At 35.2% G+C, this 8,448-nt stretch overlaps 1 pseudogene; it reads left to right on the top strand.

Annotated features, from left to right (window-relative positions):
- The first annotated feature begins 536 nt into the window (after positions 1–536).
- Positions 537–4,703, top strand: LOC122479807 (annotated as a pseudogene).
- Positions 4,704–8,448: the final 3,745 nt, after the last annotated feature.

Below are 8,448 nucleotides of genomic sequence, written 5' to 3'. Positions count from 1 at the left end.
GGTCAGTGTATAAAGGGGGTCAGGATGTCCAGTATAAAGAAAATCTGCCAAAGACTTGTTTTCCAGTTTATACTTTAATCGATATTTATTCTGCTTTCCTTATCCCACAAAATGTACAAGACAATAAAATGTGCACTTTTGTAACATGGTCCAGTGTCTCAGATTATGTGATTAAATATGTTGCATTTCTCGAGATCAACATTATGTTGGTGTACCTATTCTAGTTTTTATGTTAAAAGTGACATTTTCTATTTTGGTGATATAAACTGACTTGTTAAATAGCACTGGGCGGGGCGTACCTGGCAGGCTGAGTCAGTGGAGCATGTGACTCTTGATCTTGAGGTTGTGAGTTTGAGCCCCATATTGGGTGTAGAGATTACTTAAAAATAAAATCTTTATAAATAAATAAACAAACAAACAAATAAATAAATAGTACTGAGTATTTTTGGTTAATCCTTCATGGGCCTAGATTTGATAAGGTCTTTATTTATCTTCCTTAGGTGTATGCTAAAGGGTAGAACTACAGATTAATAGGTATGGGGTACACAATTATGGTATCTTTTATTACATGAGTACTGATATAGTATAAATGCATTCTGTATGATTTCAGTTGTCTGTGTTGTTGATGTGTTGGATAATCTTTAAAAGAATTGTTTTAGAATCTCCTTTTAATTGGATTTAATGATGTATGGTTTTGATTCTGAGAAATCACTATTATTATGCAAGACGACTCAAGGGACATGAATATTAAAGGTGATAGATGCTGGTTGGTATCTGTAATCTAGGATTGATATCAAAGAAAAAACATTTTGTTTTAATTAAAACAAAAGGTTGAAGCCAATATATAGTATCATTTGGTGTGTTCTACTTTTGATGTCTATGTAGTACTTTAGAGCCTAAAAAACATCATTCACTTTTATTGGTGTATCACTGAGGGTTCCCCAGAGAAATAGAACTGATAAGATACATATAACATATACATATACACATATATGTTTATGATTTATTTTAAGAAAGTGGCTCACAGTCTTGTACAGGCTGCAAGTCTAAAATCTGTAGGGCAGGCTGGCAGGCTGGAAACTGAGGAGATAATGCTGCAGTCTGGAGGCAAAATACCTTCTTGTCCAGGATCATCAATTTTTCTTCTTAAAGTCTTCAACTTATCAGATGAGGCCCACCCACATTATTGAGGATAATGCCTGTTCTTTAAAGTCAACTGATTATAGATAGTAGCAACATCTACAGAATACTTTCAGAGCAACACATAGATTAGTGTTTTGTTAAATAATTGGGCACTACATAAATTATAACCACGTTGATGAATAAAATTAATCATCACAGTTGGCCTTTTTAAAAAGTATTTATGTCACAAGTCACAAAAATGCCTGGGGTCAAGCTATCAAACTGTCACCACAGAATATATTAGGCAACTGCCTTGAAGTGAAAACTATTAATTCCAGAGATAATAGCCAATAGCCATTTGCTCATTAAGAATTATTAATTGAGTGCTCTCTATGTGCTAGTATTGCAAAAGAATGGCATTCAAAACCACAAATGGACTCTACTTTCACGTATAATGATTATTGTTGATGCTTAGGAAAGAGACAAAGTGGTTGTTAACTCAAAGACAAACCCATTTAACAAAAGCCCAACTTTACTAATTTGCCTTATGCAAATTTTTAGTACATAAACCTTATATCTCAAGATCTAAAATTGTCAATTATCTCTTTAGTTAAATAATTTATATTTGATACTGTTTTTTTTTTAGAGATTTCTAAGAACACTTTTGGAAATTTTTCATATTTTAGTTCACTGGTTCTGTGGAACTGTTTCTAAAGCATTGTGTCTTGGTGGGCCAATGGGGTTCAGTGAAGGATCTCAAGATGGCTGGGAAAAAAACTTGCTTTAAAAGCCATAGACTGAGTAGGTTTTGGGGAGATCATACCCTGACACGAAGGCCATTGTTAACTCCCTGACATCCTGGAATGAGACCCTCACCTCCAGGTGGGCTCTTCTCCCTGAGAATCTACCTGCTCTCAACAGGGCTTACTATAAGGCCAGTGTGGTGAAGGCTGGGTAGGTAGATGATTTTAAGAAGTTTAATGCTCTGAAGATTCCTGTGCCAGAGAATAAATATACCATTTAGGTGGATGCTGAAGAAGAAGAAGATGTGAAAAGTTGTGCTGAGTTTTTGTCTCTCTCAAAGGCCAGGATTGAGGAATATGAAAAAGAGCTGGAGAAGATGAAGAACACAATTCCATTTGATCAGATGACCATTGAGGACCTGAATGAAGTCTTCCCAGAAAGCAGATTAGACAAGAAGAAGTATCCCTATTCGCCTCACAAGACAATCGAAAAGTTATAAACTTGAGTTGCAAAGAAAACTCTGGCCCTTATATTATAAATGCTGGACATTAAAAATAATTATATGGTAACAAAAAAATAAAGCACCATGTCTTATAATCTAGAAGCAGAAACTCTAGCCTGTATCAGTTTATATTGCTGTTATGTTTATTGATTATGTGCCATAGTAATAACAAAAATTCTTCTAAAATTACTTTATGAAACTTCATGATACTTTATGAAACTTCTCTCTAACTCCATCAATCGTAGATCTATTTTAGAGATGAGGAAACCCATGTTCAGAGAGGTTAAGGAACTTGCCCGTGGTTGTACAAACAGTAAGTGATGGAACAGGATTCAGACTTAATTTAGATTCTGTTTGAATCTGCTTGTCTTTGTAGGAAACTTAGCGAGGCTACTGGATCTTTTGGGACAGCCTATATATTTAGGTATCCCCTAATATAGAAGGATCCATGTTAGTTTTCATTGTAATTTAGGGCTAATAAAGGGTTCTGTCTTCCATAGAGTATGAAGCTTTTGCCAAATAATTAAAAGTATGTAACTTTTGCCCTTTTTGTTTTGGCTGCCCATAAGCTCATAATACTTTCAGTAATTTCCTTGTCTGTGGTACCTCATGTAATCATGCCCTATGGTTTGTTCGTTTAATTACTGAGCTCTTCCTTTACTTTTAAGTTAACCTGTTATATACAAATATCTAAAGTTCTAAATCACCACAGTCTTTTAAATATTCTAGATAGACAAAAACGAATGTAAGACATTTATTTATTATTGTATAATCTGATTGTTTTGTTCTTTTCATTGATGTGTCCAAGTACCTAAAACATAGATAACACAGAGTAGATGCTGGTGAAGGAGTGGATTGAATTAACATATTTTCTCTTAGACATGTAGCAGATTCTAAGTAGAATTTAAATTTATTTACATTTATTGTATTTACTGACATGGTAGACTTTGCTGTCTTTACATCTTCTGTTTGACATGTCTTTTCTGTTTTTCTCTCCGTTCTTGCTGTCTTTGGATTGACATGATGATTAATTTTGTCTCCTTCACTGGGCCAGAATGGTAATCAGAGACTTGGTCAAATATTCTTTCGTAAAAAATTCTGGGTGTGTTCATGAGGGTGTTTCTGGATGAGATTAATATTTGACTTGGTAGATGAGTAAAGAAGATTGCCCTTCCAGTGTGGATGAGCCTCATCTAATCTGTTGAAGGTTTGTATAGAACTGAAACATTTAGCTTTTCTTGGGTTTCAAGCCAGCTGGCTTTCAGACAGGAACTATACTATTGGTTCACCTAGTTCTCAGGCCTTTGGTCTTGGATTGCAACTACACCATCAGCTGTCCTGGGCCTCCAGCTTGTTTACTGTAGCTCTCTTCATGAACCAATATGTATATATCCATCCTACCTATTGGTTTTAGTTCTGTTTCTCTGGATATCCCTGAAGAATACAATTGATAATTCAAAATTTTCCATTTTCCATGTAATTTAGAAGTTATACACTCTGTTTCTGTTCATTTATTTGTTACTCTAGAATGAATAATAAACATAATTTTCATAGTCTAAAGTTAATCAGTACCTTTTACCTCCTTTTGGATAATACAAAAACTTTACAACACTTTAACCCCATTTATCCCCCCACCTGACACATTGTTATTGTGCTTTGTATATTTTTTAACCCTTGAGACTTGTTACTATTTTTTATATGTTATATTTATGTACAAATATTCACATATTTAGCACTTTATTTGCTGTTAATTCTTCCATGTTAGATCTTCTATCTGGAATATGTTTCTGCTACTAGTAGTTTATTCTTGGGCATTTCTTCTAGAAAGTGTTGATGACAAACTCTGTTTTTATTGTTCTGACAAAGTCTTTTTATTTTATTCTTTAACCATATTTTGCTGGGTGTAAAATGCAGGATTAGCAATAATTTTTGTCATCATATTTAAGATCTCATTCCACTGTTTTCTGGTTTTTGCTGTTGTTTTTGTGATGTCAATTATTGATCTGACCTTCACATATGTATATATGTATGTATATATGGATGTGTGTGTGTGTGTGTGTGTGTGTGTGTGTATAGCTTTGAAGATATATTTTGTATATTATAAATTCACCTATTTCAAGTATATAATTCAGTGATTTTTAAAAATAAATTCAGCAATTTTGTGCAGCCATCATCGATTAGTTTTAGAACATTTCTGTCACCCTAATAAGAAACCTCATGTCCATTACCTGTTAATCCCCATTCCCTCTCCGTGACCCCAAACGACACTAATCTATTTTCTGTCTCTATAGATTTGCCTTTTCTTGAAATTTTGTATAAATCAAGTCACACAATATGTGATCTCTTGTGTTGGCATTCTTTGACTTAGCATATTTTTGAGTTTCATGTGTGTTGAAGAATGTATTAGTAATTTGTTCTTTCTATTGATGAATAGTATTCCACTATATAGATATACCACATTTTGTCTCTCTTTTCATCAGTTGATGGACATTTAAGTTTTTTTCAGATTTTGACTGTGAATATGAATAATGCTGCTAAAAGAATTCATGTGTAAATCTTTGTATATGTTTTCATTTCTTTTGGGTAAATACCTAAGAGTAGAATTACCCAGTCATTTGGCAAATTTCTTTCTTTCTTTCTTTTTTAAGTTTATTTATTTTTGAGAGAGAGAGACAGAGTGTGAGCAGGGGAGGGGCAGAGAGAGGGAGACACAGAATCCGAAGGTGGCTCCAGGCTCTGAGCTGTCAGCACAGAGCCTGACGCGGGGTTCGAATTCTCGAACTGTAAGATCATGACCTGAGCCGAAGTTGAATGCTTAACCAGCTGAGCCACACAGGCATCCCTTGGCAAATTTATTTCCAACTTTTTATATGAGACTGTCAAACTATTGCCTAAAGTGTTTGCATTCCCACCTGCAAAGTGTAAGGATTCTTGTTTCCCCACATTATCATCTATTATTTAAAGTAATCTCTACACCTAACATGGGGCTTGAACTCATGACCCCAAGATCAAGAGTCTCTACTGACCGAGCCCGCCAGGTGCCCCTATTATCATCTATTAAGGGGCGCCTGGGTGGCGCAGTCAGTTAAGCGTCCGACTTCAGCCAGGTCACGATCTCGCGGTCCCTGAGTTCGAGCCCCGCGTCGGGCTCTGGGCTGATGGCTCAGAGCCTGGAGCCTGTTTCCGATTCTGTGTCTCCCTCTCTCTCTGCCCCTCCCCCGTTCATGCTCTGTCTCTCTCTGTCCCAAAAATAAATAAACGTTGAAAAAAAAATTAAAAAAAAATATTATAACCATCCTAGTGGGTGTGAAATTGCTTCTGTTGTAGTTTTAATTTGCATTTCCTACACTAATGGTATTGAATATCTTTTCATATGCTTATTATTCATTCATATATATTCTTTGGTGAAATGCTTTTTTTTTTGGAAATTTTATTCAGTTTTTAGATTGGTTTTTTTCTTATATACAAAGAATTCTTTGACTATTTTGTATACAAGTCCCTTATAAGATATAAATTTTGCAATATTTTCTCCCACTCTGTTGCTTGTCTTTTGATTTTCTTAATGGCGTCTTTTGAAGTACAAAAGACTTGAATTTTGGTGAGGTCTATTTTATCAAAAATCTTTTTGTCATATCTAAGAAATTTTTGCCTAGCCCAGGGTCTTAAAGATAATCACATGTGTTTTCTTTTAAAAATTTGTTTTAGCTCTAACAATCAAATTTCTGATTTATTTTCTGTTAATTTTTATATGAATATTCAGTTTTCCTAGTACCATTCATTAAAGAGGCTATCCTTTCTCTCTGTGACTTTCTTTTATACCTTTGTTGAAAGTCAGTTGACTATAAATACAAGTGTTTATTTCTGTACTCAGTTCTATTCTACTGATCTACATGTCTTTTTTTTTAAGTTTATTTATTTATTTTGAGAGAGAAAGTGTGTGTGTGTGTGTGTATGTGCACAAGTGTGGGAGGGGCAGAGAGAGAGGGAGAGAGAGAGAATCCCAAGCAGTCTCTACACTGTCAGTGCAGAGCCTGATTCAGGGCTTGATCTCATGACCATGAGATCATGACATGAGCTGAAATCAAGAGTTGGACGTTTAACGGACTGAACCACCCAGGTGCCTCTACATGTCTGTCCTTTGCCAGTACAACATCATGTCGATAACAACTGAAGTAGCTTTATATTAAGTTTTGAAATTGGGAAGTATAAGTTGTCCAGCTTTGCTTGTCTTTCTTTTTTTAAATTTAATTTAATTTTAGAGAGGGAGTGTGAGTAGGGGAGAGGGGCAGACAGAGAGGGAGAGAGAGAGAATCTCAAGCAGGCTCCCCACTCAAGGTGGAGCCCAATGTGGGGCTTGATCCCACGACTGTGGGATCATGACCTGAGCCAAAATCAAGAGTTGCATGCTCAACTGACCGAGCCACCCAGGTGCCCCAGCTTTGTTTTCCTTTGTCAAAATTGTTTTGGTATTCTGTATAAATTCTATGTAAATTTTGCAATTTTATGTAATTTGCAATTCTATATAAATCTTAGGATTATCTTTACCAATTTTTTACAGAAGGCTGCCAAAGTTCTGGTAGGAATTGTGTTGAATATATGAATCAACCTGGGGAGAATTGCCATTGTAACAATATTTAACTTTGTGCTTCATAAACCTGGCATCTGACCTTCTTTTGAAGGTAACCTTCATTTTTTTTCTCCCACTGTGGTTGTTTTTAAGGTCCTGTTCTTTTCTTTTAGACTTAAATAGTTTTTTTGTGATGTCTTTAAGTGTGGATTTACTTTTATTTATATTGCCTGGGAACTTTTGGTTTCTTGATTATGTGGATTGGTGTCTTTGATCAGTTCTGGAAAATTTTTGATTTCTTCAAGTACTGTTTTCATAAATCTTAAATACCGTCAATTGAAAGATGTACCATTTATTTATGCACCGCTAAAAGAGACAAAAATGTTACTAATGCATTAATAGTATTATGTGATGCATGAATGGTCATACTGACCCTCGTTGCTTAGAAATTTGTCATTTTCCCAAAGGATTTGGCAAACATTTCTTCATTTGCATTACTTTATGCATGATCTTTTACCTGTATCTCTGTAAGAAAGCATAGCACAATTTCATATTCTTGTATTTTTCTTTCTTAGGTCCTATAAGTAATTAGTTGCTGCTTTTTCAATATGTTCAGGTCAGTTCAGACTGCTATAACAAATCCCGTAAACTGGTTGGGTGACTTAAATGAGAAACGTTTATTCCTCACAGTTCTGAAGTCTGGGAAGTGCAAGATCAAGGTGCTGACAGATTCAGTGTCTGGTGAGGCTCTTGTTCCTGATTTGCAGATGGCTACCTACTTGCTGTATCCTCACGTGGTGGGGAGAGAGATCATCTCTCTCATGTCTTGTAAGGGCACTAATCCCATTCATGAGTTTCACTCCCAAGACCTAATTACCTCCCAAAGGCTCTACCTCTAAATACCATTAAATTGGGATTAGGACTTAAACGCATGAACTTTGAGGGGACACAATTATTTAGTTCATAGTACAAGAATATAATGACTAATCATTTCTGGCCGTTGTTTCAGTTATGAATATTTGTTTCACTAATGTCAGGCTTTGTGTTTGTGTATACACTTTAGCTTCTAAACAACTTTTCTGAAGTATATTGTATATCACAGTAACTTCTTAATGGAAAATCATAGTTTTGTTTGTTTTTGCTTTTTGGGTTTTTTTTGGTGCCAAAACCAGGAAAAAGCATAGTTTTAAAAAATTTACTCTCATATAGTGTACAACATGATAATTTAATGTACCTATACATTGTGAAACAATTACCACAGTAAAGTTAATTAACATATCTATCACTCCACATAGTTACCTTTGTGTGTGTGTATGTGTGTGTGTGTGTGTGTGTGTGTGTGTGTGTGGTTGAGAACACCTAAAGTCTACTGTCTTAACAAATCTCATGTATACAATGCAGTATAATTAACTATTATGCTGTATAATTAGATCTTCAGAATTTATAACCGAAAGTTCATACCCTATAATTAACATCTTCCCATTTCCGCCCGCCCCCCAACCCTGACAACCAC

The sequence above is a fragment of the Prionailurus bengalensis genome, chromosome A1 (genome assembly GCF_016509475.1).
Source record: "Prionailurus bengalensis isolate Pbe53 chromosome A1, Fcat_Pben_1.1_paternal_pri, whole genome shotgun sequence".
In the NCBI taxonomy this organism is placed as follows: Eukaryota; Metazoa; Chordata; class Mammalia; order Carnivora; family Felidae; genus Prionailurus; species Prionailurus bengalensis.
The sequence above is the reverse complement of the archived record's forward strand: the minus strand, read 5'-3'. Positions and strand labels throughout refer to the sequence as shown.